The 26127-nt window shown below is 37.9% G+C and overlaps 1 pseudogene; it reads right to left on the bottom strand.

Moving 5' to 3' along the window:
* The window catches only part of LOC101099120, a 49806-nt pseudogene extending 35154 nt beyond the window's left edge, over positions 1-14652 (bottom strand).
* Between the last annotated feature and the right edge of the window lie 11475 nt (positions 14653-26127).

The raw sequence follows: 26127 nt of genomic DNA on the forward strand, positions 1-26127 counted from the left end.
AAATTGCTGCTTCAATCTCCTTACTTGTTATTGGTCTCTTCATATTTTCTATTTATTTGTGATTCAGCCTTGGTAGGTTCCATGTTTCCAGATTTATCCATTTCTTTTAGATTATCCAGTTTGTTAGAGTATAATTGTTGATAATAGTCTCTTATAATTCTTTGTTTTTCTGTGTTTTTAGTTTTTTTTTAATTTTTTTTTCAACGTTTCAGACAGAGCATGAACAGGGGAGGGTCAGAGAGAGAGGGAGACACAGAATCAGAAACAGGCTCCAGGCTCTGAGCCATCAGCTCAGAGCCCGACGCGGGGCTCGAACTCCCGGACCGCGAGATCATGACCTGGCTGAAGTCGGACGCTCAACTGACTGCGCCACCCAGGCGCCCCTCTGTGTTTTTAGTTTTAATGTCTTCTCTTTCATTTCTTATTTTAAATATTTGTATTTTCTTTCTTATTCTCTAGTCTATCCAAAGTTTTGTTGTCAATTTTGTTTATCTTTTCAAAAACCTAGCACTTAGTTTTGTTGATTTTTTTCTATTGTCTTCCTGGTCTTTATTTCATTTATTTCTGCTCTGATCTTTGTTACTTCTGTCCTTCTACTAACTTCGGGCTTAGTTTGTTTTTCTTCTTCTAGTTCCTTGATATGTAATGTTAAGTTATATATTTGAAATCTTTCTTTTTTCTAAATTGTAGGAATGTATTGTTATAAACTTCCCATGTATAATTACTTTTGCTGAATTCTATAAACTTTGGTATATTGTGTTTTCATTTTAATTTATATCAAGATTTTTTTATCAAGATTTTTTCAAATTCCCTTTTGATGGCAAATCTGCTTTTCAAGAATATTTTGTCTCATTTACACATATTTTGAACTTTCCAGCTGTCCTCCCATTATTGATTTCTATTTTCTTTTTTTTTTTTAATTTTTTTTTCAACGTTTATTTATTTTTGGGACAGAGAGAGACAGAGCATGAATGGGGGAGGGGCAGAGAGAGAGGGAGACACAGAATCGGAAACAGCCTCCAGGCTCTGAGCCATCAGCCCAGAGCCTGACGCGGGGCTCGAACTCACGGACCGCGAGATCGTGACCTGGCTGAAATCGGACGCTTAACCGACTGCGCCACCCAGGCGCCCCTGATTTCTATTTTCAAACCATTGAAATTGGAAAGAAATACTTAATTTTATTTTAATGTTCTTTCATTTGTGAAGCTTTGTTTTGTAGCCTATTGTATGATCTATCCTGGAGAATGTTCTGTATGCACTTTAGAAGAATGTTTATTCTGATGCTGTTGGATGAATGTTTTGCATATGTCAGGACCATTTGGTCTAAAACATGGTTCAATTCCAATATTTTTTATTGACTCTCTGTCAGGATGATTTTCCATTGTTGAATATGGGTATTGAAATCCCCAACTATCATTATATTGTTATCTGTTTCTCACTTCATATCCTTTAGTATTCGTTTAATACATTTAGGTACTTCAGTGTTGGGTGCATATGTATTTATGATTGTTTTATCTTCTCGATGAATTAACCCTTTTATCATTATCTTTTCTTATTCTAGTTGCATTATTTGGCTTAATGTCCTTTTTGTTTGATACAAGTATAGCTACCCCACTCTCTTTTGTTCCCATTTGCATGGAATATCTTTTTCCATCACTTTACTTTGAATCTATGTGTGTCTTTAAAGCTGAAGTTAATGTCTTGTAGACAACATTTTGTTGAGTCTTGTTTTTTATTCATCCAGACACCCTATGCCTTTTTTTTTTTTTTTTGAGAGAGCACACAACACATGAGCAGGGGAGGTGCGGGGGAGAGAGGGAAAGGGAGAGGAAGAGGGAGGGGGGACAAAGAGAGAGAGAGAGAGAGAGAGAGAGAGAGAGAGAGAGAATCTTAAGCAGGCTCCATATCCAACGTGGAGCCTGACTCAAAGCTCCATCTCACAACCATGAGATCATGACCTGAGCTGAAATCAAGAGTTGGACACTTAACTGACAGCCACTTAGGCACCACAACTCTATGCCTTTTGATTGGAGAATCGAATTCATTTTTGATGGGTAAGAACTTACTAATGCCATCTTATTGTTTTGGGTGCTTTGTAAATTTCCTTGTTCCTTTATTCCTCTCTTACTGCCTTCTTTTTGGGTTAGGGAATTTCCATAGTGGTCTTTGATTCACTTTCTTTATCTTTTGTGATCTCCTGTAAGTCGTTGCTTTGTGGTTACCATCAGGTTTACATAAATATCTTGTAGCTATAATAGTCTTTTATGTTAATATCAACCTAAATCTGGTCATATACAAAAACTCTACACTTTGACTTTCTTTCTTTCTTTTTCTTTCTTTCTTTCTTTCTTTCTTTCTTTCTTTCTTTCTTTCTTTCTTTCTTTCTGTTGTACCTTTGGTTTTAACTTTTCTCTTATTTTTTTGAGACACAATTAACATGTAACATATTTTTGATATCACAATTTACCTTTTTTTATATTGTGTATTCATTAACAAATTATTGTAGCTATAGTTACAATAGCTTGTCCTTTTATTCTTATATAGTTAGGTGGTTAACACACTACCATATGGTGGTATTAGAGCATTCTGAATTTGATAATATACTTAGTTTTATCGTATATATTTTGTACTTTAATATATAATTTGTTTACTTGCCTTCTCCTTTTGAAAGTACTCATTGCCTGAATGGCCTTGCTAACACGACTGTACTAAACTGCAAGGGAAGCAAGGAAAGGTCTTTTTACTGGATGGCAAGTGCACAGCTAAAAATTGGAGTTCTATTATTAATAATGAGGAAGGGCATGAATTTTGAGAAGCAGAGAATGGTCTCTGCCCACAGGCCTTATTTCTCTGCTCTTTATTTTAAATAATAAAATGGGGCACTAGTGTAAATTTGCTGTTATAATTTAAGTTGGGGGGATTGCTGAAATAAGACTATTTTTTTAAGTCTCAGTTAAGTGCAGCAAGTGTTTAGTGAGCATCATATTGCGTAAGGTCCTGGGAATGTAAACAAGATATTGTCTCCTGCCTATGTAGTGCTTACAATGCACTGGGGGAATAAATAAATATACAGTTTTAGGATGATGTGTTAAGTGCAATGATACAGATATAAGTGTATCTCTATGTACATGCTGATTCATGGATTTATTTATATGAAAAAAATTTTCAGTGACGTACATTTCAATTTTGTTATTCTTTCATAAGTTGCCCTCTTTAAAAGGATAAAACTACATGAAAAGAAGTTTAAAAAATAGTGCAGAGATATATAGATTAGTTTTTACAACATTTCTCTTGACATTTCAACACTTATTTATTATTAAAGTTGATCTCTATGGCTTTTCTTACACTTGATTGAAGAAATGTCTTTTCACATCTCTCTTGGCAAGTCTCAGAGTAATTCATGCTTTAAATTATCAACAGTAATCATTGTAAATGATTAGGTTTCCTGTTCCTAGGAATTTGTTAAACAATGAAATGACCCCTCAATTTTAGCATTCACACCTAATAATGAGATTTCACATATTTTCTTTGTGTTTGGCATATTGATATCTTGTTAAAATCACTAAATAGTTTCAACTATTGGTGATGATATATACTTTCTTCAAGTCTCATTAAAATATAATTTAAGGTTTCAGATTTCATCACAAAATTTTTGTATATCAGTGATTCCATATCAAGCAAGCAATCAAGATTTGCTCAGTTAACTTAATAAGATAATTTAAAAGGGATCCCTCTTATAACTTGCTGCCTTGAATCTGAACCAGAATGGATATTATGACTAGCAGGTTCTTTGTGCATATATATTACTTAGTATATAGAAGTCATGTTTCTGAAAAAGGAAAGACATTCACACGCGGCTTTCAGTATTTATATATTCTATCTGACCATTTTGGAAATCAGAAAAAAAATACTGGAAAAAATTTATAAGTATAATTACAAAGGTTCTTTTTGCTAGAGTGAGCTGTAGTAAACCTTTTTTTTTTCATCAGAGGAGTCCTAAATTACAGAAACTGTGGAACAGTCTATAGTCTTACTAATAGTTACATATTTAAAATGTAAATCTTGAAATGTAATTCTTAATTTAAGAACCATATTAAAATGATAAATTTCTTGGGATGCCTGAGTGGTTCAGTGGGTTACATGTCTGACTTTTGCTTTCTGCTCAGGTCATGATCTCGCGGTTTGTGAGATTGAGCCCCATATCCAGCTTTGTGCTGACAGTGTGGAGCCTGCTTGGGATTCTCCCTCTCTCTCTCTCTCTCTGTCCCTCTCCTCCTTCTCTCCCTCTCAAAATAAATAAATATTACAACAATAAATTTTTTTTTGTTTTTGGAATTAACATTTTTCTCTACCAAAAGCATATTATAATTATTACTTTGCTTTATTTTTAAACTTTTATATGAAGTATTACAAATTTATACAATGTAAACTATGTATATTTATATATATATATTGCAAAGTGAATATGCCTGGGTAACTGACACCAAGGTCAACACATAGAACATGGTCAGCACTCAGAAGCCTGCCTTATGACTCTTCAATCAGTATTTTCTTCTTCTGTCTTAAAGATAACTGCTATTCTGACTTCTGACATTATAACATAATTTTGTCTGTTTTTGAACTTTATATGTATAAATCATATCTGTATTTGGCTGCCTCTCCTTAATATCATGTGTGTAAGATTAATCTATATTATTTTGATATAACTAGAAGTCATTCATTTTTATGATTTATAGTATACCAATGCATCGTAACAATTGGAGACTGTAGAAATGTATGACTGTAACAATTCTCAGCTGTTGTCTTTGCAAATATTACCTCACCTCATTACCTCTTTCTTCTCCAATTACACATATAATAGACCATGTAATTTTTTTTTACCATGTCCCTATGTCTTCTGTATTCTCTTCTGTATATTCCATTTGTTTTTCCATGCTTTCAGATGCTTATTTTCTTTATAGCTTGCCTCATCGTTTACTAATTCTTTCTTCAGTTGTGTCTAATTTGCTGTTAAATCTATCCAGTACTTTTGCATTTTGGTTTTGTATCTTTCAGTTAGAGTTTCTATTGGTTATTATTTTTTTAGTACTTTCTAGTTTTCTGCAGTATTCTTATTCTTGTCTTTTGGTTTCTCGAACTTAAGCAACATATTCATTTTTATTATTTTTTTATTATTTTTAAAAAAAAATTTTTTTCAACGTTTATTTATTTTTGGGACAGAGAGAGACAGAGCATGAACGGGGGAGGAGCAGAGAGAGAGGGAGACACAGAATCGGAAACAGGCTCCAGGCTCTGAGCCATCAGCCCAGAGCCCGACGCGGGGCTCGAACTCACGGACCGTGAGATCATGACCTGGCTGAAGTCGGATGCTTAACCGACTGCGCCACCCAGGCGCCCCAACGTATTCATTTTTAAAGTCTCTTTTGCTTATCTGCTTATATCTGAAGATCTGTTTCTACTGTTTATTGTTTGTTTTTCATCAAGTTAATCCATCTCTTCATGTGCTTATTTGTGATTGAGAATTGGATATTGGTGTGAAAATCTGTAAAAATAATTTGATGCTTAAGGCACAATTATCTTTACTCAGAGATGATTTACCTTGACTTCTGTCAGGTGGATAAGAATCCTGCTAGATTATTTAAACATGCTTATTTCATTTGAAGGTAGCTGCAGCCCTTATGAGGGCTGGCACGTTTCCTGTTTACTCTTTTAAACCATAGCTTTTAGGTTCCTAATCTAGAGCTTGAGAGATTTTACTGGGACCTTTTGTTTTAAAATCTTTTCTTTTTACTTCCTGTCTTTTTTTTTCCCTCCACGTACAAGGCAGGTTTTTGCATTTCTCAAAGTTGTGTGCAAGGATGGAGGTGGCTGGAATGTGACCCCCCCGGAGTCCTGCCTTAGTCCCTCCCTGCCCCATCCTCAGTGCCTCTGCATCTGTGCATGGATGGAGGCCTGGATCCTGAACTCCCGAGTCCCCTGCTTCATCTGCACCTCCAGCAGCTGGAGCTTCTACTTCTCGGTCTTCAGCTCCTCCCAGATGTCGGCCAGCTTCCTCTCTAGCTACACTCCCCGTCTGCTCCCACACTTTCTTAAAGACTGCATCTCATCCTGTAGCCTCATTATATCACCTATCACATTCGCTGTCCCTGAGATTTTGCGGGACCAAGGAAAGTAGGGTGGGAGTGTCTTCGAGGTCTGGAGTTGACTTGATGGGATGAGGATTCTTTCGAGTAGGATACCCGCTCTCTCTGGGGCACTTCCTCTTTGGGGAGTACAGCCTCTTTCGAGGTAGCCTCATGCTCCCAGGTGCCTCGGAGAGGAGGGTTGTAGCCTTCTCAAGGGCGGGCATGGACCCTGGATTGGATTTAGACTGGAAGGGGGGGCTGTCCCTCTGATGGAGATGGTACATCATCATGCAGAGGTGGGGCTCCTCTGGCATGTGGACTTCTTGGGATTGAGTCTTATTGGCTACAAGAGACTTGAACTTTGGCAGGGCTTGCTCTAGAAAGAAGTGATGGAACTGAGTGTTGTCTCTGGTGAAGGTCTCTTCAGAGAGCACCTGCTCAGGGGTCGAGACCTTTTCTAGGGTGGAGGTCTTGTCACCAAGAAGGGCCATCTTTAGGCTAGGGGCTTCATCCTCAGGTGGGACTTCTGGGACAGGGGCCTCATCCCCAGAAATGACACTGTCTGAGCTGGGGGCACTTGTCCAGTCAGGCTCTCCTCCAGGGTGGGGTTGTTTGGGGCTAGAACCTTGAACTCCAGAGTTAGGGCCTCCTCTGAGATGGGAACCTTATCTGGAGTCAGGGTTTCCTCTGGGGTGGGGGCCTTATCTGGAGACAGAGTCTTCTCTGGGGTGGGGGTTTTATTCACAGAAGGGGCCTTTGCTAGGCTGCTCTGCTCTTTCTCATGATTGGTTGCAGAGCCCTGCCAGGAAGCCTGGGTTTTCAATCCCTTTCTGCCAGGGTGGCCTGGACCCACCCTGAGGAAGCTGCCACTGGAGCCTGAGTCTGGGATGGGCACTCCTAACTGGCTCCACTGGGTGTCTCAGATGGTTTGGCTGTGCTGTGCCCAGTGGGGGGGCTGTCACCAGCTTCTTGACTGTAGGGAGGGCTGTTCTGAGCAGCATCTTCTTTGATTCCTTAGTAGGAGCTGATTCCCGAGATACCACTTTCCTTAACCTCCATGGTCTTCCTCAGTACTTTTACCTCATCCTTCTTCCACAGCACCAACTCCTCCGGGGCCTCAGGCTGGTAGTTGGACAGGACCCTGTAGATCTCAGTGCGGAAGACTGTCTGCAGGTAGTCTAGAGGGCTGTCATAGGTCAGGCTGCTCAGCTTGGGCGGCCTACTGGAGACCAGGGCTGACTGAAGGCATGTCTGGGTTCCTGAGGCTTAGGAGCCCACTGTCCAGCAACTCCACAAAGTTGGATGGGAAGGCTGCCAGCTTCTTGTTCTTATTCCCCAGCCACCAGTCATCCCCATTCCCCTTTATCACTTCCACCATCTCCTCAATTTGCAGCTTTAGCTCATCTGCCTGCTCCGGGTTGTAGTTGAAGTTCACTTTGCAGCATCATTGGGGACCTCGAGATTTGGCCGGGCAACCTCAGCTGTATGCAGAGTGAGGGTACCTCCCTGGTGCTGGGCTGAGTCTCTGGGATCTCCTGCCCAAGAGCTCAGGGGAAGAGGCCACAAGATCCTTCTGCTCTCCGGGCAGCCAGCCCGGAGCGGGCCCTTTGCACACCTGCCAGTCCAGGTCCCCGGGGGTGCCAGACTCAGCTTGTTCTCCTTCTACACACGGTATCCAGCCAGGACCAGCACCTCCGCGGCTTCCAGGTCACACCCCAGGGCAGACTAGGAGAATGGTGCTGTCTTTCAGGTAGCCGCGTACTCCCAGGACCTTTAAGTCCAAGACTTATCCCCTTTTGTTTCACAAAGATGTCAAAAGCTCTGCTCAGCTTCTAGAGCTGATTGATGAGAATTCTGAAATCAGTGGATTTTCCTTGGAGAAAAGAGAATGTGAATGCCAGGCCGACCTTTTGCATTCTATTCAACTGAATGAGATACAGCGGTGTAATGGGTTTTCAGAATGATGCCAATTCCTAATCTCTCATGTAATGGTGTTCAGACCTTCATACTACCATAAAGGAGATAGATAGATTTAGGAAGATTCAGGTAACAGAATATGGCAAAATTTTACCCTAAACTGAATTTTTCTCACATATTATCCCTACCATCCCTGCTAATTTACCTGGCTCCAAGCTATTAATCTATCTCTACATTTATTCATTTGTTTACAGACAAACACATGGATACATGTGTTTATTGTGTCTTATTTTAAAGGTGCAACATTTCATATTGATAATGACAGAATATACTGAATGTTCTAGGGAGTAATTTAGCCAGTGACACTGCTACTAACTCAGCAAATATCAATTATCAACAATCAAGATGATAATCTTCTCTAAATTCAAATTCTATAGGTGTATGTCATTTAAAAAATTATTAGGAATTTTTTTTTATTTTTTTTAACGTTTATTTATTTTTGAGACAGAGAGAGACAGAGCATGAACGGGGGAGGGTCAGAGAGAGGGAGACACAGAATCGGAAGCAGGCTCCAGGCTCCGAGCTGTCAGCACAGAGCCCGACGCGGGCGGGGCTCCAACTCACGGACCGTGAGATCATGACCTGAGCCGAAGTCGGCCGCTTAACCGACTGAGCCACCCAGGCGCCCCTATTAGGAATTTTTAAATTAGGAATTTTTAAATTTAGGAATTACTTTGTTTTGAAAATAATTTTTGGTAAACTATAATGTTAGAGAGTTTGGTACGTACGCAAGTTTCAGGATATTTTTAATATTGAATTTAGTGAATTAAGAAATGAATGGAAAACTAGTAGGACTAATGCAAAGTGCTTAATTACTACTTTCCTCTCAATAAAAAATTACAGTGGTGCCTCAAAAGTAAAAAAAATGACAAATTTTTTATATAAAAATTAAAATTTTCTATGTGGAAAAAGACACAATAAAACATCAAAATATAAAAATTATTTGAGAGAAAATATTTATAAGACATATGGTAGAATAAGTACAAATATCTCTAAATATTAAAAGCTCCTACCAATTAAGAATGAAATGAAAGGGAAAGCTATTCAGTACAAAAAAGGAACAAAAAACAAAATCAGGCCTCCACAGAAATAGAAATGCAAATGGAAAAGAAGTATAGGAAGAAATGCTTAATTTGAGTGAAATTCAATTAAAAGATCAATGAGATTCCATTTTCAACCATAAGTTTGTTGATAATCAGGAGATTGAAACATCCAGTTATTTAGATAACTGATGCATATTTTCATGTACTGTCTGTGAGTCAAATTGCCACAACTCTTGGAATGTAATCTGACTCTTGAATTTAATCTATAATATCTATTAAAATTAAACATTTTTAATGCTTTTTATTTTGAGAGAGAGAGAGAGAACGAGCAAGGGAGGGTCAGAGAGAGAGGGAGACACAGAATCTGAAGCAGGTTCCAGGCTCTCAGCTCTCAGCACAGAGCCTTATGCAGGGCTTGAACCCTCGAACCGTAAGATCATGACCTGAACCAAAGTCGTACGCCTAACTGACTGAGCTACCCAGGCGCCCCTATTAAAATTAAGAGTATACATTTAACACAGCAGTGTGTTTTGTAGAATCTATCTGAAAAACATAAGCCGTAAATATTTTGTGTATACAAAAAAGACATGTGAATCAACATTGTGTTCTGTGATAAAAATTGAAAACAATCTAAAATAGTCCTCAATAGAGAAATGTTGGAGAAATTATGCTGTGTTACTGTCCAAACTATGGAATGTTATGCGGTTAGTGACAATACTGACATCCGTGAAACATTAGTAAAAGGAAAACAGACTCAAGAAAAGACTCATTTGTATAGTGAAAGTTCATACTTTTGTAAAAACAACAATAACACCCTCTGATACTTAGGAACACGCATTGATTAGTTTATGTTAACATACAAAAATGTTAATAAGAGCATATGCCAAGCTATTAATATTGGTATCTTAATGGAGACAATGATTGGAGAAGACAAGATTTGTCATTTTTTTCTTTTACCATATTTATGTTATTCTCTATTTAAAATGAACATGTGCTGCTTTTGTAATTTGAAAATAAATTCTCATAAAGGATAGCGATAATAAACACAACATATGTGAAGGCAAAAATGTCCAAGTAATCAGAGATTTTGTAGTATGTGGTGAGTAATGCTAAGTTTTCTCTTTTAAGGATAAGATTATTCAAATAGAGTCATATGTGTTTATTAATAATGATTGATATTCATTATTTTATAATACAAATGTAAATCAAACTATTTTTCTAAAAATTAAGCACTGATATTTATATCACATGTTTAAAAGAGCTGTTGTTGTATTTCTGGTTTTTGAAAGTTTGCAGATCTATCTCAGACTAAGCTTTATACTACCCCTTAAAGTCTTGAATAAAAATACCTTTTTGTTAATAGTTCCATGAATATTTATTAGAATATTCTCGAATCATTCCATCTAATGGAATTTGTAAAATTCATTTGTAAAATCCCTACTTTTATTGTACCACTCTTTTTATGTTAAAAAATAAAAACTAATCTTTTAACATAAACAGTAAATTCTCTGAGAACAGCTGCGCAGAGAGAACTCAACAAATATTGAGTGATTGATTAGAATACTTAACTAAAATGGTACAGATTAGTTTTATTTTTAAATTTATAATAGTTCAGAAGTTTAAAAGGAATAATCATGAAGAATAGAGAATATGGTTAGGGTAAAATAACATTAAACAAGTTGTATATTCTGTGCAAACAACACCACTTTCATGTTCTTTTAGAAGCTGAATTTGTTAATTTCCTTTTGGAAAGTGTGGCATGAAATTGTGGAGAAGTTAATTTCCAAATTCAATTATTTTTCTTAACTCTAACTTATTTAATATTTTTTGCAAACCTGGGTGATTTTATATTCCCTTGTCATGTATATTAGTTTTCTGTGACTGCTGTAACAAACTACCGTACTTGGTAGCTTAAAACAATACAAGTTTATCATCTTAGTCTCATTGTTTGGACCTCTAGAGGTCAGAAGTCCAATGTAGGTCACACTGGGCTACAATCAAGATGAGGTCAGGGCTGAGTTCCTTTCTGGAGGCTCGTGGAGACAATGCCCGACATTGCTTGGCTCGGGCCCCTTCTGTCTTCAAAGCTGGCAATGGCTATGCAGGTCTTTTTCACATTGTGTAATTCTGACACTTGACTCTTCTGCTTCCCTCTTCCACATTTAAGGACCCCTTGTGATTAATTGGGCCCTTCTGGATGATCCAGAATACCCCCCCCATTTTATTTTTAAAAACTTTTTTAATGCTTATTTATTTTTGAGAGAGAGAGAGAGAGCGCGCGTGCATGAGTGGGGGGAGGGGCAGAGAAAGAGGGAGATACAGAATCCGAAGCAGGCTCCAGGCTCTGAGCTGTCAGCACAGAGCCTGATTTACAGGGCTCAAATTCACAAGCTGTGAGATCATGAAGTTGGATGCTCAACGGACTGAGCCACCCAGGTGCCTCAATCCCTCTATTTTTTTTTCAGACATCTAATTAGTTTATTTATTTATTTATTTATTTATTTATTCATTCATTCATTCATTCATTCATTCATTCAATATATGAAATTTATTGTCAAATTGGTTTCCATACAACACCCAGTGCTCATCCCAAAAGTCAGCTGATCAACAACCTTAATTCCATCTGCACAGGTAATTCCCCTTTGCCATGTAAAGTAACATAGTCACAAGTGCTGAGGATTAGGACCTAGAACTCTCTTGGGGGTCCATTATTCTGCCTACCACATCATTTTGTTGCTTACAGAACTATAGATTGAAATGGAATAGAGCGAGTCAGAGAGATGATAACATTTTTAAGAGATCACACTATCTAAAACAGCAGTTCATATATTATTATTATTATCATTATTTTTAATTGCACCTTCAAGGGAGAAAAGCATGTTCTTGATAGTGAAATACAAATAAAAACAAGAGCTGATTATTTGCAAAGGTATTAAATACGCTCTGGGATGCAAGAGTTCTAAAATTCACTTTGAAATTTTGACATCAGAAATATGCAGAGTCCCAAACTCTTAAAATTACTGATCCTGGTAATTATTTCTGAATTATTGCCCCTTTTTAAGCTCTTTATATTTTAATTTTTTCTTTTACTCTCTATACTTAAAAAACAGATGTATTTGCCCTTGAAATAAAAGGGTGATTTAATTAAAAATGAACAACTACTTTCTCTGAAGTACATTTTGTTGGCAAAGCATTGTTACAAACCTATGTCTCTGAGTCCAGAGTCTTACTCATTTTCTCCTCTGATCAATGCTCGCTTCTGCTCCAAGTACACTGAGCTAGCTGTGGTAGACTTCCGTAGGCAACACGTACATATGGCTATGTACTCTCAAAGAAGGAGATGTTAAGCATACCCTTGCCCCAGTTTTTCTCTTGCAATAAGTAAATAGATGAAAACTTCCACTGATTAAATTCACAAATAGGCATGCTGTGCTTGGACTCCCTTTACACTCTTCGGAGGTCTTAGGAGTCTCGTTTATACCGCCCTTGGGAGCAGTAAGAAGAATGAGGGGGAGAGCACATGAAACTCATAGACCTTGCACCTGTTATAGCTGTCTTTAAATCACCTGCTTTGTCTCTGTTTCATTTTCCTAATTTGAAAAATAGGGAGATTAATGACTTGTACTTCCAGTTATCTTCCAGTTCCAAAATTTCATGATTGAAAGATCTCTTTTTTGAAGACTAAATTCTACTTAGTCTAGAAATTGACAGTTATGGTCATAGTTATCTAAATAATTCTTCTCACTATGACTCTGTCATACTTACTTATTGTCAGTGGGAATGACTACTGTCTTCTCAAAAGCCAATTAAGGGGTGTTCTTTCCCTGGTAAGAAAATCCTAAGCACACAGGATATCCCTTAACATGTTTTGAGCCATGGTCTTCTTGAAGCTTTACGGACACTAGTCTGTGCCCTCGATTCCCTTAGCTGGCCCTGTCTGTCTTGGCACTGGGGGCAACCATACCTACTAGCACTCGTTAGAAAGATCTCTGCCCTGCAGGTCTTTAAGGACAAAATCTGCTCTCTCAGTGAAGCTCACTGCCTGTTTGCTTTTCCAGAAAGGAAAACTGGTACATCCTGCCTTCAGGGCAATATGGGTCTCTGTGTGAGAAAATAAGCAAGGGAAAGTTTTCAGCTTGTTCCTCAGAATTCTTTGTATATGTTTTACTCAGTGTCAGTAAATAGCTTTTATCTCACTAAAATACACACACACACACACACACACACACACACACACACACACAAAAGCAAAAACAAAGCAGAAACTTTCCACTGTCCATGGAAAGAAACAAGGGGGCTTTTCTTTGTACTGGTGCTTTCCCAGTGTGGGAACCTTGGGGGGAAATTTCTTCTTCATCAGCTTTCTTGAAAGGTGGGGAGAAGGGTGTCTTCCTTACTGCGAAGCCCTGTATCTACTTCTCACGTTCGTGTTGGCTTTCTCCAAGACTTTAAATTCTTTTATTTCTGCAGGTTCTGAGGATTGATTTTTGCCTTCCTTTTCTGTATAAAACAGTCGCTACTCACTTTGTGCTTAGAAGATCCTTTCTTCCCGAATTTGACTGATAAGTGGAATGCAAATATGCTTTATAGTAATCGCACATTTATTTGCTCATTTATTCTTTTTTTTTGCTCGACTTTTAACTTACCTCCCTAACTCCTTTGAGCCATTTGCTCTCTCACCACGTTCCCACTCAATGGACTTCTATTCATACCTCAAATATGTCGTGCTCCTTTTGACCTTGAATCCTACCTTGTGCTGTTTCAACTGTCTGGGTTGCTCTTCCCGTTTGCTATTTGCAAGGCTGACTTCTTATCCTAAATGCTACCTTCTCAGAAAGGGCTTCTCTGACAAGCTTGTGGAAGACAATGTATCTCTATCCCTACGAGTTAGGCCTTCTGTATTATCTTTCACTCTCAGGTAGAATCCTATCAGTTCATAAGATCTACCAAGTTGGCCTCTGATACCTGAGCACTCACTCATAGAAGCAGAAGAAGATTTACTGAGTCTCAAGCCATGGAAATCATCACTAAATAGCCCTGCCACAGATCTTGGTGACTGTAAAAACTTTTTATCTCTTCCCTCTTTCCCTCTTCCCAAATAAGCTTCATTAACTGCAGGAGAAGAGTGGGCTCACATCTAAACAACCTATTCTAACTAGGGCTCCAAAGTGTCTTCCCCGTGGGACAAGTTCAGAATTACTTATATTTTTATGTCTTCCTGTTTACCACAAAAGACTGGACTGCACACTTTTCTGTCCCTTCTATGAAATGAGATTGTGTTTCTGGTGGTGTGCCCATTTTAGGGAGGGATGCCAGGTTCTGAGATGTAGGGCATTCTTACAGAGATATTCTTTCTTTAGGAAGAGGTTCATTCAGTCTTTTTAAAAAATACTGAGCATCTGAGGTGGGATTTAAGGATCACTTTCTATACATCCTTCTTTATAAGAGTTCCTGGACACCGCAGAGGAATCAGCATGGTCAGCAAGCTCTATCAAAGCTGCATTCATGTTATTCCACTTGAACCTCCAGCCAAGTACTTTAGGTCTGCACAGGGGCTTTTAAGAAGGGATTGGAAAGTCCCCATTTTCATCACCATCTCAGCTATCTGGTATTTCCCAAGCCTGCACTGATGTCTGAGAACCCACATAAAAACTCTTACATCTGTTTTCACAGCCAGCCATTATTTCAAAAACACATTGTATCTATTTCTAGGGATGGTAGTCGTTAGTCTGTGTGTAGATAGTCTTCACAGTAGAATTAATGACAACCCAAGGTTGTATTTGGACATTTTATCAAGCTCTTGAATTTAATTTTCTTGTTGGGCAAACCTGAAATTGGTGCGGTGGGGCCCAAAAACATGAATATGTGTTACTTTTCTCCTTGTCACCATTTAAAGAGATTTATGTAGACTCTAGAACTTTCTCCATTTCATAGAAAAAAAGGCTAGTATGGTCCAGAATAGTTTAGCATTTCAATCTCATTTCTGATCTAAAACTCTCCTTTTGTCCTCCCTTACTGATCAGCCTAAAAAAAAATGATGTTTGGGGGAGGGGTGGGAAAGCTCTAATCCTGAGAGCCTGTCTCCTCGTCTTAGATTGGGCTGTCAGATTTATCAAAAACAAAAGTAGACACAAAAGAAAAATAGTTAGATTTGAGTTTCGGATAAACAAATTATTTTTATTATAAGTATAACCCAAGTATTTCATAGTACAAGTTATGCTCATTGTTGTTACTGTTTATCTGAAATTCAAGTTGATCTGGGCATCATGTATTTTATCTGGTATCCCTACTCTTATCACCTCTGGATCCTCCAGAGTGTTGGAGCTTGGAAAGGAGGAAAGGAAAGAGAAAAATATCTTTTGTGTAACTGAGCACATAATAAGCAGTTTCTTCTTGATTGATTCTCGGGGTTCTGCTTTGCTTCTGCGAGTGACAGAAGCTCAAATCGGGGTCCTCTCCTACGGCACATGCATCCTCTTAGGAAGCTCTGCTGGTGACCTCCCAGCGCTCAATTCCCTGCTGCAGGGAATGTGTTCCTGTGTGAGCTCTTCTGAGTCGTCTGAGGAACCCCTTCTGGCAGGAGACCCGGAAGCATAGAAGGAAGATCAGCAAGGCCACTGACAAACTGGAAATCCAACGTTATTCAAAGATCCACTTCCCCTTTTTACTGATAACCAGTCAAAGAGATTAGCTTTCTTGAAGACCCCCTCACGTGGTTTTGGTAGACATTAGTTTAAGTGACAGTAGGAAATAGATACCACGTTCAAAATGGTCAAATGAGAAGCAGTTTACAAAACTTGAAAAGAGACAAACTGTTTACTTTCTATTTAAGGTTGAATGATATTTCATTGTATATATAGACTACATTTTGTTTATCCATTCATCTATCAATGGGCATGGATAGCTTCTATCTTTTAGCTGTCATAAACAACGTGTTAGGAATGTGGGCATACAGATGTCTCTTTGAGGCCTTGCTTTCAATTGTTTTGAGTATATACTTAGAAGTGGAATTGGTAGGTCATATGGTAATTGTATTTTTATTTTTATTTATGTATTTTTTTAAGTGTATTTATTTTGAGAAAGGCAGACAGAGAGAGCAGGGGAGGGCCGGAAAGAGAGAATCTCAAGCAGGCTCTGCACTGGCAGTGTGGAGCCCAACAATGGGCTCGAACCCATCGACCGTGAGATTATGACCTGAGTCAAAATCAAGAGTCAGACACCTAACTAACTGAACCACCCAGGTGCCCCTGTATTTTAACTTTTTAAAGAAACTGTCATACTGTTTTCCACAGTGGCTGCACCATTTTGCATTCGAACAACAGTGCACACATTCCAATTTCTCCACATCTCCACCTGTACCTTTTTTTTTTCCTTTATCATAGCCATTTTAATGGGTTGCGAGGTAATAGCTCATTGTGGTTTTTGATTTGCATGATCTTACTGATTACTGATGTTCAAGGGCTTTTCATGTGCTTGTTTGGTCATTTGCGTGTCTTCTTTGGAGAAGTGTCTATTCAAAACAGCCTTTTGCTGTTTTATAAGTTGAAGTGTCTGTGTTTTTGTTGGTGAGTTTTTATAGTTTTCCATATATTCTGGATATTAATCCCTAATCAGATAAATGATTTATAAATATTTTATCCCATTCTATGAATTATCTTTTTAGAGACAGAAAGTAAAGTGATGGTTGCCAGGAGCCGGGGAAGGAAAACGGGGAGTTATTGTTTCATGGGTATTGGGTTTCAGTTTTTCCAGATGTGAAGTGTTTTAGAAATGGATGATGGCAATGGTTGTATAATGGATACAAATGAAACTGATACCACTGAAATGTGTACTTAAAAGTGGTTAAGGTAGTCAATGTTGTACATTTCACCACACACACACACAAAATTAGAAAAAGGAACTCACCTGGGAAAGCCTAAGGATGAGAAAATAAAAGCTTGTTATAAAATGATCAAAGTAAAACAATAAATTTCACTCATTCATGAAAAAATGAGTGTTTAAAAAGATACAGGAAGGATATAAGAAAACCAAAAGGGAAAATTCAATACCCTTGAACTCTTACAGTCACTTTGATGAGGGAGCAAAAGGCAAGCTGTCACCCCTCAAACCCCCACCTCCCCCACCAAGTAGGATAGGTGTGATATTTCTCAGGCACTCCTGGCTGCCCAAGAACAAAGGGAAGGGAAAAACAAATGGTTAACTGATAGAGACCAAAGTCATACAGGACATTAGTCTCCATCAGTTTGCAACTATTTTAATGATTTACAAGAAAAAAAGGCAATATCCAGAAACCTATAGACTCAGCTTCCTGGAGCCTTAACATCACCCTCCCCTCCATGGTGATGTGGGGAACAAAGGCAAGAAGAAAATATAGAGAAAAGGAAATTTGTTTATAACCTTCTGCCATTGACAAGTACTTGAGGGAGGGGATTAGAACTTTTTTTCCAGAAACTCCCTACTGTTTTTAAAAGTTAATGCTTTGCTAGAGGGAAACATATCTTAGCCTGACAATAGCTAGGCCTCTAGTATCTTAGGACTCCTCTTTAGCATATGAAAGTCCTTTTGGAAACCTCCCTTTTGTCTTTACCGCCCCTTTCCCCAACCAACTCCCAGTATATAATCAGCCACTCCTCACAATCCCAGTGCAGCTCTTTCTGCCCATGGGGTCCTGTCCCCATGCTTTAATAAAGTAATCTTTTTGCACCAAAGACCTCTCAAGAATTCTTTCTTGGCCATCGGCTTTGGACCCCCACCACCACTCCAATACTGCAACAACTATCCCCAAGACTGAAATACTAGGGAGAAAGTGGTTACTGAAGCTGGAGGCAGAGCTGTGTAGAGAAGGTAACCAACATGAGTTGTGTCCTTCACTGCTAGGAACAGCCACCTTTTGGTAACACTATAACTCTCCTTCCTCTTTCCCATCTCCTGTTCATTCTCCATAAGAGTGGCACCCAGAGAGAGCCAGAGGGCATGAGCACCCGTTGATGCACCCATACTGGTCAGCCTGTCTGGGCGGGATTGTGGGTGCTGGGGGTGAGGTGGAGAAGGGTTGGAAGGTGGACCTGAATTGGAGGAGAAAAGCACATTATATTCTCTCCTTAGATTAATGACTCTTGATTCTTACTCATTCTCTTTGAACTTTTTAGTCTGATTTTACCTAAGCCTGGAAGGGTATATAATGTTTGCAGCAGCAGACAGAACCTTCAGTAGGCACATGGAGATGTGTATGTGGGCAGTCTCGACAATGTGTGCTATTTAGCACCAATAGTCCTCAGCTTTGGTGTTAGTAGAAATCTCAAACTATTGGAAGAGCCTTATTCAACAGCCTGATTCAGGTACAAAATAAATCAATATATTATTAATACACCACCTGGAGGAAGATAGAAGTTTTGTGGAGTCTGAAGTTTATTCAATTTTGTAGAAACTCTTTGAGAAAAGGATACAAAAGTATGAATGCAGGTTTAGCTATGAAAGAAACTATTGATATAGAATTCAAAACCCACATCACATTTGAAAAAGTTGACTAATGACGAAGATATCACAAAATCTCCACACCTCTAAGATATTATTTTCTTCTCCTCTTGGGCTGATACTCTTTGAATACTTCTTTACATAAGAAACATAGTATTTTCGATACAGAAAGCTAATTCAGCCCTTCCTCTGAGATAGTTGATTAAAATTTGTGTTTAGAGATATTTTCACCACTTACAATTGCTACCACCATGCCAGGTTTTAGAATTTAAGAAAACCACCATAGTGCATTTATAATTGTATACACTTATCCAGAAAGCATATTCTTGACACAAGTCAATTCTTTGACTAGATATCAATGTGAATCAAATTCTCTGTTTACAGTTTTAACTCATCTAACGATTAGGGTATTTTCCACAGTCTACCTTCTGGCTGTGTACATTTCACATCGTCTTCTCTACCCATATGCTCTGGTTCCAGGTGCTATAGCATTTGCTCACATTGTGACTTGACCTTTGGACTTGTATGCTTGTGTTATGAAACTGGGTGTGTCTACACAACAGTGTGTTCCTTTAAGCCTCTCCCAGCTGACAATAACCTAAGGCATACATGCCTGCGAACCAAAGAAATATATCTCATTAAACTTCATTAAGCTTGCTATAAATGTATTCCTGACTTAACTTCTACTTCACTCTATCTCAAACGTGCCTGTAATGACTCCAACTTCAGAGCAGGCTGGGATGGAAAGAGATGGTAGTCTTTAATGGTTAGGGTTAAATATCTTATTTTTGCTGAATTTCCAAAAATTCATGACCATGTGAACACTTCTTTAGACGCTCTTAGCACGTTGAGGGCCCCCAAAGCTTAAACCTCATTTGCTTCATGCTAAACCCATCTCTGTTTCCTGACCCTTTCATCCTGGAGCGCTCAAAATACTTCCTGGGTGGTTGGATATGGTGAGTTCTCCTGTCATGCTCAGATCCTCTTATGAAATCCGGCATCTTGTGCTGTCTTCAGCCTTTCTAACGTAAGATCTCTCAGGGACTTAACATCTGTGAATGTTGGGCCCTTTTGCGCCCCCATTCCTAGTCTCACAGGCTTTAGTGGGTATTTAGAAAGACAAAGTTGCAAGTTTCATTTTTCCTCCAGCTCTCAGGTAAACCTTACAGGTATAACTTGATACCTGGGGATGATATCCCATATACTGCAAATATTTGAGTCCCAGGCTTCTATTAGCCAGACACATGATTAATATAGGAAACCTCAGGACGACTGGGACCAGAAAGCTTCAGACTGTCTCTCTGTTAACTTGAAAACCATCAGCGGTGCCCTGAGAATAGTATTGGCCAATATTGTTTATGTACTGCACATCTCGTTATTAGTTTCATTTTTAGTTATCCTGATGAAGTCTACATCTAGATGAAGCCTGAGATCTTGAAATCACTTTTGGACTACTGGTAATTTTACTGTCAAGGCATTTGAACGAGCTGGTAACGCTTATAATTTTAAGTGAGGCCAGCATCTGAGGAAATTCAGATTGAAATTCTTGTTTCTTTATTCTGCCCAATTGTGGGTAGAATACCAAAGTCAAAAAGACATTTCTTTGATTCTGGGAATAATATGTTCCTCATCCTATTGAATTCTGCTGCTCATTTTGCACTTGTAAGTTTGTAGTTTATTTTTATTTATTTATTTAATTTTTATAAAACTTTTTTAATGTTTATTTTTGAGAGACAGAGACAGAGGACAAGCCAGGAAGGGGCAGAGAGAGGGGGAGGCACAGGCTCCAGGCTCTGAGCTGTCAGCACAGAGCCCGACATGGGGCTCAAACCCACAGACCGTGAGATCATGACCTGAGCTGAAGTCAGACGCTTAACCCACTGAGCCACCCAGGCGCCTCTAAATTTATAAATAGTGATAGCATGCATATATGCAGATGTGTGCTACATATATGATATGCATATAAAATATTTCTTTTTTTTTCCCAGGCATGTAAATGAAACCAATATCATGTCCCTACTAGCGGTGAATGGTCTTCCCCTACAACTGGCCGTACTAGTGTTCAGATATTTAAAACAGAGATCAAGATGAGGTTGCTAAGACTTCAACTATAATTTGGGGCACATATACATATAAAATGAGTGTTTGATGACTTCCCGAGCAGGTTAAGTTCAGGCTTTTTTCTTTCATTGTCATGAGGAAAGAATAAATACAGTGCTAGATGAAAACAGGGAGGGAAATTGCAATGCAGGAGATGCTTAAGGAGTACAATAATAACTCACTTACCTACAATATATGGTTGTTGTGACATCCCAATCAGGCGGAGTCCATTAAAACATTTTGGAAAAGGTAAAATGCTGTAGCCAAACATAATTATGTTTGTGTTTTACAATTATATTTCTCCCTATTTAAATATAAATATTGACCCAATAATCTGTGCATAGCAGGAGTTCTTATTTTAAAAACTCACAAAGGTTTAAATGGATTAAAACATTTCTTGGAGGCCTCATGGTTCTAATTATTCCCATTAAGTTGAACGTAGTTTTCTAAAAATAGTTCACTTTAGAACCATGCAGGTTTTAGCAAATAGTATGTTTGAAGACTGTTATTACTGGGGATAAAAATTAAGGCCAATAAAGAATACTCATAAATAGGCTTGAATAAATCCAGTGGAATAAAATGTAAGATAAGATTTACTTCAATATAGTGTTACCTTAAGTTTCACCTCCCTTCCCACTCTTACCTGCCTGTTTGTTACGCTATTGACAGTGATATTTTCCTATAAATTTCCACTAAAACTTTTTTTCTCCACAATGGAGACATGGATCACAGATGTTGGTAGTTCCTGGTTACCTTTTCCTTCCAACCTTTGCTTTGATATTCTGGATGAATTCCCCAGGACTAATATCAGAACCAAGAACGAGACAAAACTCCATTTCTGATTATCGGATATGCCTGTTTGTGGTTCGTAAGTCTACAAATGATCAAACTTTGAGTTTAGCTTACAAGCTCTGACTAATACACACAATATGTTAATCTTTAGTTTGCCACATAATTAATACATATTGAAATGTGGATGGATAAATATAAACAATAAATATCTACATATATTTGTACATATAAATTTTTAAACATTGGACCATAAAAGACTAGACTTCTATTTTCCTATTTTATGAGGCTAGTCCAGTTGTAACAATAAGGTGCAGTTTATAAACAGCATTTTATTTATGAGATTATTTGAATTGTGAAGGAATAATCCCTTTGCTTAAAATTATTGAGGTCTAACACCTGTAAATACTTTTTAAACCATAAAGAAATATAACAAAGTTGCTCTCACAACTGAAGATCAAGGGCACATGTCAAACTAAAAAACAGATGTAACATCTGATTTTTAATTCTAGCAAGACACAGTCCATATTTCAGTTTATGTCTTTTCTGATTGATTCAGCAGGCCTGACACTGAACAGCATACAATGTCACCAGCTTGATGAGGTGTGACCTGTCCTAAGGTCACTGAGTAGCTGTAAAAAAAACTTGCACATGTGTTCCCAAGCATTGGGCTTCAAAAGTGGACAGTGTTACTTGGAAATATATTCAAAAATAATGTTTCCAATTGCTATGCACTTTTAAGGTTTACTTTGCTGAAAAGAATATTCTTTGGAATAAATAGCAATATTAGGGATAGAACCAAGAAACATTCATAATAGGAAATATTGAATTACTGTAGTGCAGCAATGATTTTTACATTTCATTAATGAAACAATAATTCCTTTGCTTTAAAATAGACAGTTGAATTAGATAATTGCGTCATTCTCTCTCTAGCTCTAAAAGTCTGTAAGTAAACAATAAAGATCAATACGGAAGAAAGAAAAGCAGTAAGCCAAATGGAGGCTTTCTTCTTATACTTTGTGACTTCGATCTTTGTTCTGGCTCTCCCTTTCAAATCATGTTTTCATTCAATATAGTAAGTATCCTAAACGGGAATCATCAAGCTTAAACCAAGCAAAAATTTAGTGATGAGATAAACCAGGAAATATCCAGAAAGGGAGCTGATGTGTTTATAGTTATATCATCTTTGTTCATTGTACTTTGAATATGAAGTTATTTGTATGTCACTAGCAAATTCCTTAGCAAAATGACTTCTGAATCTGTTTTAAAGTGGTTGAAAGGAGGGGCGCCTGGGTGGCGCAGTCGGTTAAGCGTCCGACTCCAGCCAGGTCACGATCTCGCGGTCTGTGAGTTCGAGCCCCGCGTCAGGCTCTGGGCTGATGGCTCGGAGCCTGGAGCCTGTTTCCGATTCTGTGTCTCCCTCTCTCTCTGCCCCTCCCCCGTTCATGCTCTCTCTCTCTCTGTCCCAAAAATAAATAAACGTTGAAAAAAAATTTAAAAAAAAATAATAAAAATATACACATGACTGCGTGTTTTGTGGTCATTTGAACTGAGAATGCCACACGAGGAAAGTGTCCAATTACAAGAACTCATTTTCCTCTGACACATTTTAAGTATAAGAGGGAAAGAAATTGTAATCAACCATTTTTATTATTTTGGCAGTATCAAAATATTTTTGCTGGTTTCAAAGATGAAGGACAGGCAATCTGTGGCATACAGAGCCTTCCCGAGAGAACAGCTCCAGTGGCACACTTAGGAAAATGACAAATTGGGAAAAAATTATTGCTGGCATCCTTTAGTCATCCTTTGCCTTCCTTTTAGCTCAAATGTTCACAGAAGAAGAATGGGTACATGTTTGGTGGATAAAGTAGGAAATCCGGGATGAACCTAAGTTCAAAAATACATGTATCGGGGCGCCTGGGTGGTGCAGTCGGTTAAGCGTCCGACTTCAGCCAGGTCATGATCTCGCGGTCCGTGAGTTCGAGCCCCGCGTCGGGCTCTGGGCTGATGGCTCAGAGCCTGGAGCCTGTTTCTGATTCTGTGTCTCCCTCTCTCTCTGCCCCTCCCCTGTTCATGCTCTGTCTCTCTCTGTCCCAAAAATAAATAAACGTTTGAAAAAAAAAATTTAAAGTGGTTGAAAGGAAAAGCAAAATAATAATAATAATAATAATAATAATTGGATTTCCACTCTCCCTGATATTTTTACTTCCATTAAAAAAAGTGTTTAAAAGCTATTGTTTTTGACAGCCATCGCAGAGGCAGACAACCATGGCTACTGTCTCGCTCAAGCCGTCAGACTTCAGAACTCAGGAGCGTCTGGTTGAATAAATCTCCAGCACTATCTGAAATGAATTATTTGCAATAAGTCATTTTTCTTCCCTAGCATCTTGGTCTTCAGTGTTGAATATCTTTCCTGTCTGAATATGTTTTCTAAAAGCACTGATAAGCAGAACTGATATGGGTAGAGATCATTATAAAGAAACATAGCCTTCATAAAAACTGTGCCAATATCCATGCTTGGAAATGGGTATGATTTACTCCAATACATTTTGTTTACTTTCTGGTATGTTTCCTACCTCATGCAGTATTTCTAAATTGAAAGTAGAAAATAGAGCCCCCCAGAAGCAAAGGGGAGGTCAATTTGGTAGGAAAATTTGCCTCCTAATAATAGAATAAAACACTCCCGTGTCTCTGAAATGTCCTTAATTTTTGTAATCACTTAAAGAAATATATAATTTTTTTAAAAATACCCAATGGAAAGTTCTGTGCAACATTTGTACATTATCAACTTTTTCCCTAAAGTTTTCTTAATATGGAGGTTATTTTTCTATAAAGATCAAGGAAATGCTTATAAAAACATGCTGAATGTTTTATTACAAATTATGAAACTGCTTAGAGTAGCATAGCATGAAATATAATTTTATCTTGAGTGTAGCACTGTAGCATTAATTTTCAATTATGAAAGTTCAATTATAAAGTATGAACATCACAGATATTAAATATGCCGTCTGGTAACAAAGTTCAGTCATTCTCATGAATACTATTTTACCAATCTTTTGAAAGTTATGTGGAATATACAGAGATTTTTGATAGAATTTAGAAACAAGTCAGGATTGTGTCAACCCGCCCATTTTGTAGATGAGAAAATTGAGATGAAGACAAGAAACATCATTTGCCGGATATCCCGTTAGTCCTTGGTGTAGAATGAGCAGCAGGGCTATTCTTCAGCAATCATACTCACTCTCTACTGTAGGAATCCTTCTAGGATGTAGGACTGACATAGTAATATGCACAAAATGTCAATCCAGTATTGGGAAATTTTTCCCTAACTTTGTATTGAAAATGTGTGTAATATTTCACAGTCACTGTGATGTAACGTAAGTGAAATATCTTACGATTCTAATGAAGGTTTTGATTCATGGCACAATACTTTCTAAATACTGAGGTGATTTATTATTTGAACACTGTGCATTCCTTGAGTCATTGCACGCTCTACTTCAGTTATTAGACACACAATATACGATATATTAATGGCTAGAATGTACACTTTTGCTTTTGAACTTCAGACCTGTTCAATGGAGAGAAAAGTAGTTTTCACAATTGTACAATATTTAGCATATTTAGGATTTTGGATATTGTGATCAAATTTTTAAAATAATTTTCCTTGATAAGAGTATCATTTTGGAACCTGTTGGCCAAATTGCAGCTTCCTAATGCTGACATCCTTAGAAGCTTACATCTATAATAAATTGGGACTTTGTAGAGAATAACAACTTAGACTTCAGATACAGTTTCTACTTCCTAAGAATCCAATAGAGAGAATAATAGAGGTGTTTCCAAGCATACTTCTCAATACAAAGGGGAAAAATGAAGAATATTAAGAGGTCAGGGATTATATAGATAGGTTAGAGATTGAAAAAAGATGAAATCAGCTTCAGAAAGCTTCAGAAATAGGTAGATATTGAAACAAATAATTAGACATAAGACGCAATATGCTTCCCTGGAAATCGTTCCAAAAGTGAGAAATAGCTTGTGCACAGAGAGACTCAAAGGTCTGTCTGAAGCAAGGAAACGTGCTATCAGAGAGGGTATGAAATGGAGGTTAGTGAAAAGTAATATCAAGCGAATAGAACTGTAGGGGAAGGGAATTGGATGTTAAAGATATGGGTGTCCTCCCTTATACTCATGATTTCTAATTTCATACAATTCACACTAAGCACAGAATTGTGGACAAGAACATGGATTCTGGAAGCTTTATAACCTTAGGGGTTCTCTCTAACTTTAAAATGTGAATAATAATTCCGCTTACCAAATAGCACTTTTTGAAATCTTATTATGAGCCAAGATCTAAACACTTTACATATATCAACTCAATAGCCCTCAAGATAACCCCTCGAGATAAGTTCTAATGCTCTTGTTAGGAGGATTAAGTAGACAATTAAATGCCAAGCACTTAAGTGAAGGTAGCAAAATTGCCAAAAAATTAGCAATTAGGATCATCTTAGTGAGATGGTCCTCAAATTAAAATGAACATATGTTTAATCCAAATCTAGTAAGTCATTGTGGGTGGTGATATCACCAATGTCAAAAGAGTAAATTAACAGTTACAGCTGGAATTG

The sequence above is a fragment of the Felis catus genome, chromosome B1 (assembly GCF_018350175.1).
Source record: "Felis catus isolate Fca126 chromosome B1, F.catus_Fca126_mat1.0, whole genome shotgun sequence".
NCBI classification, from domain to species: domain Eukaryota; kingdom Metazoa; phylum Chordata; class Mammalia; order Carnivora; family Felidae; genus Felis; species Felis catus.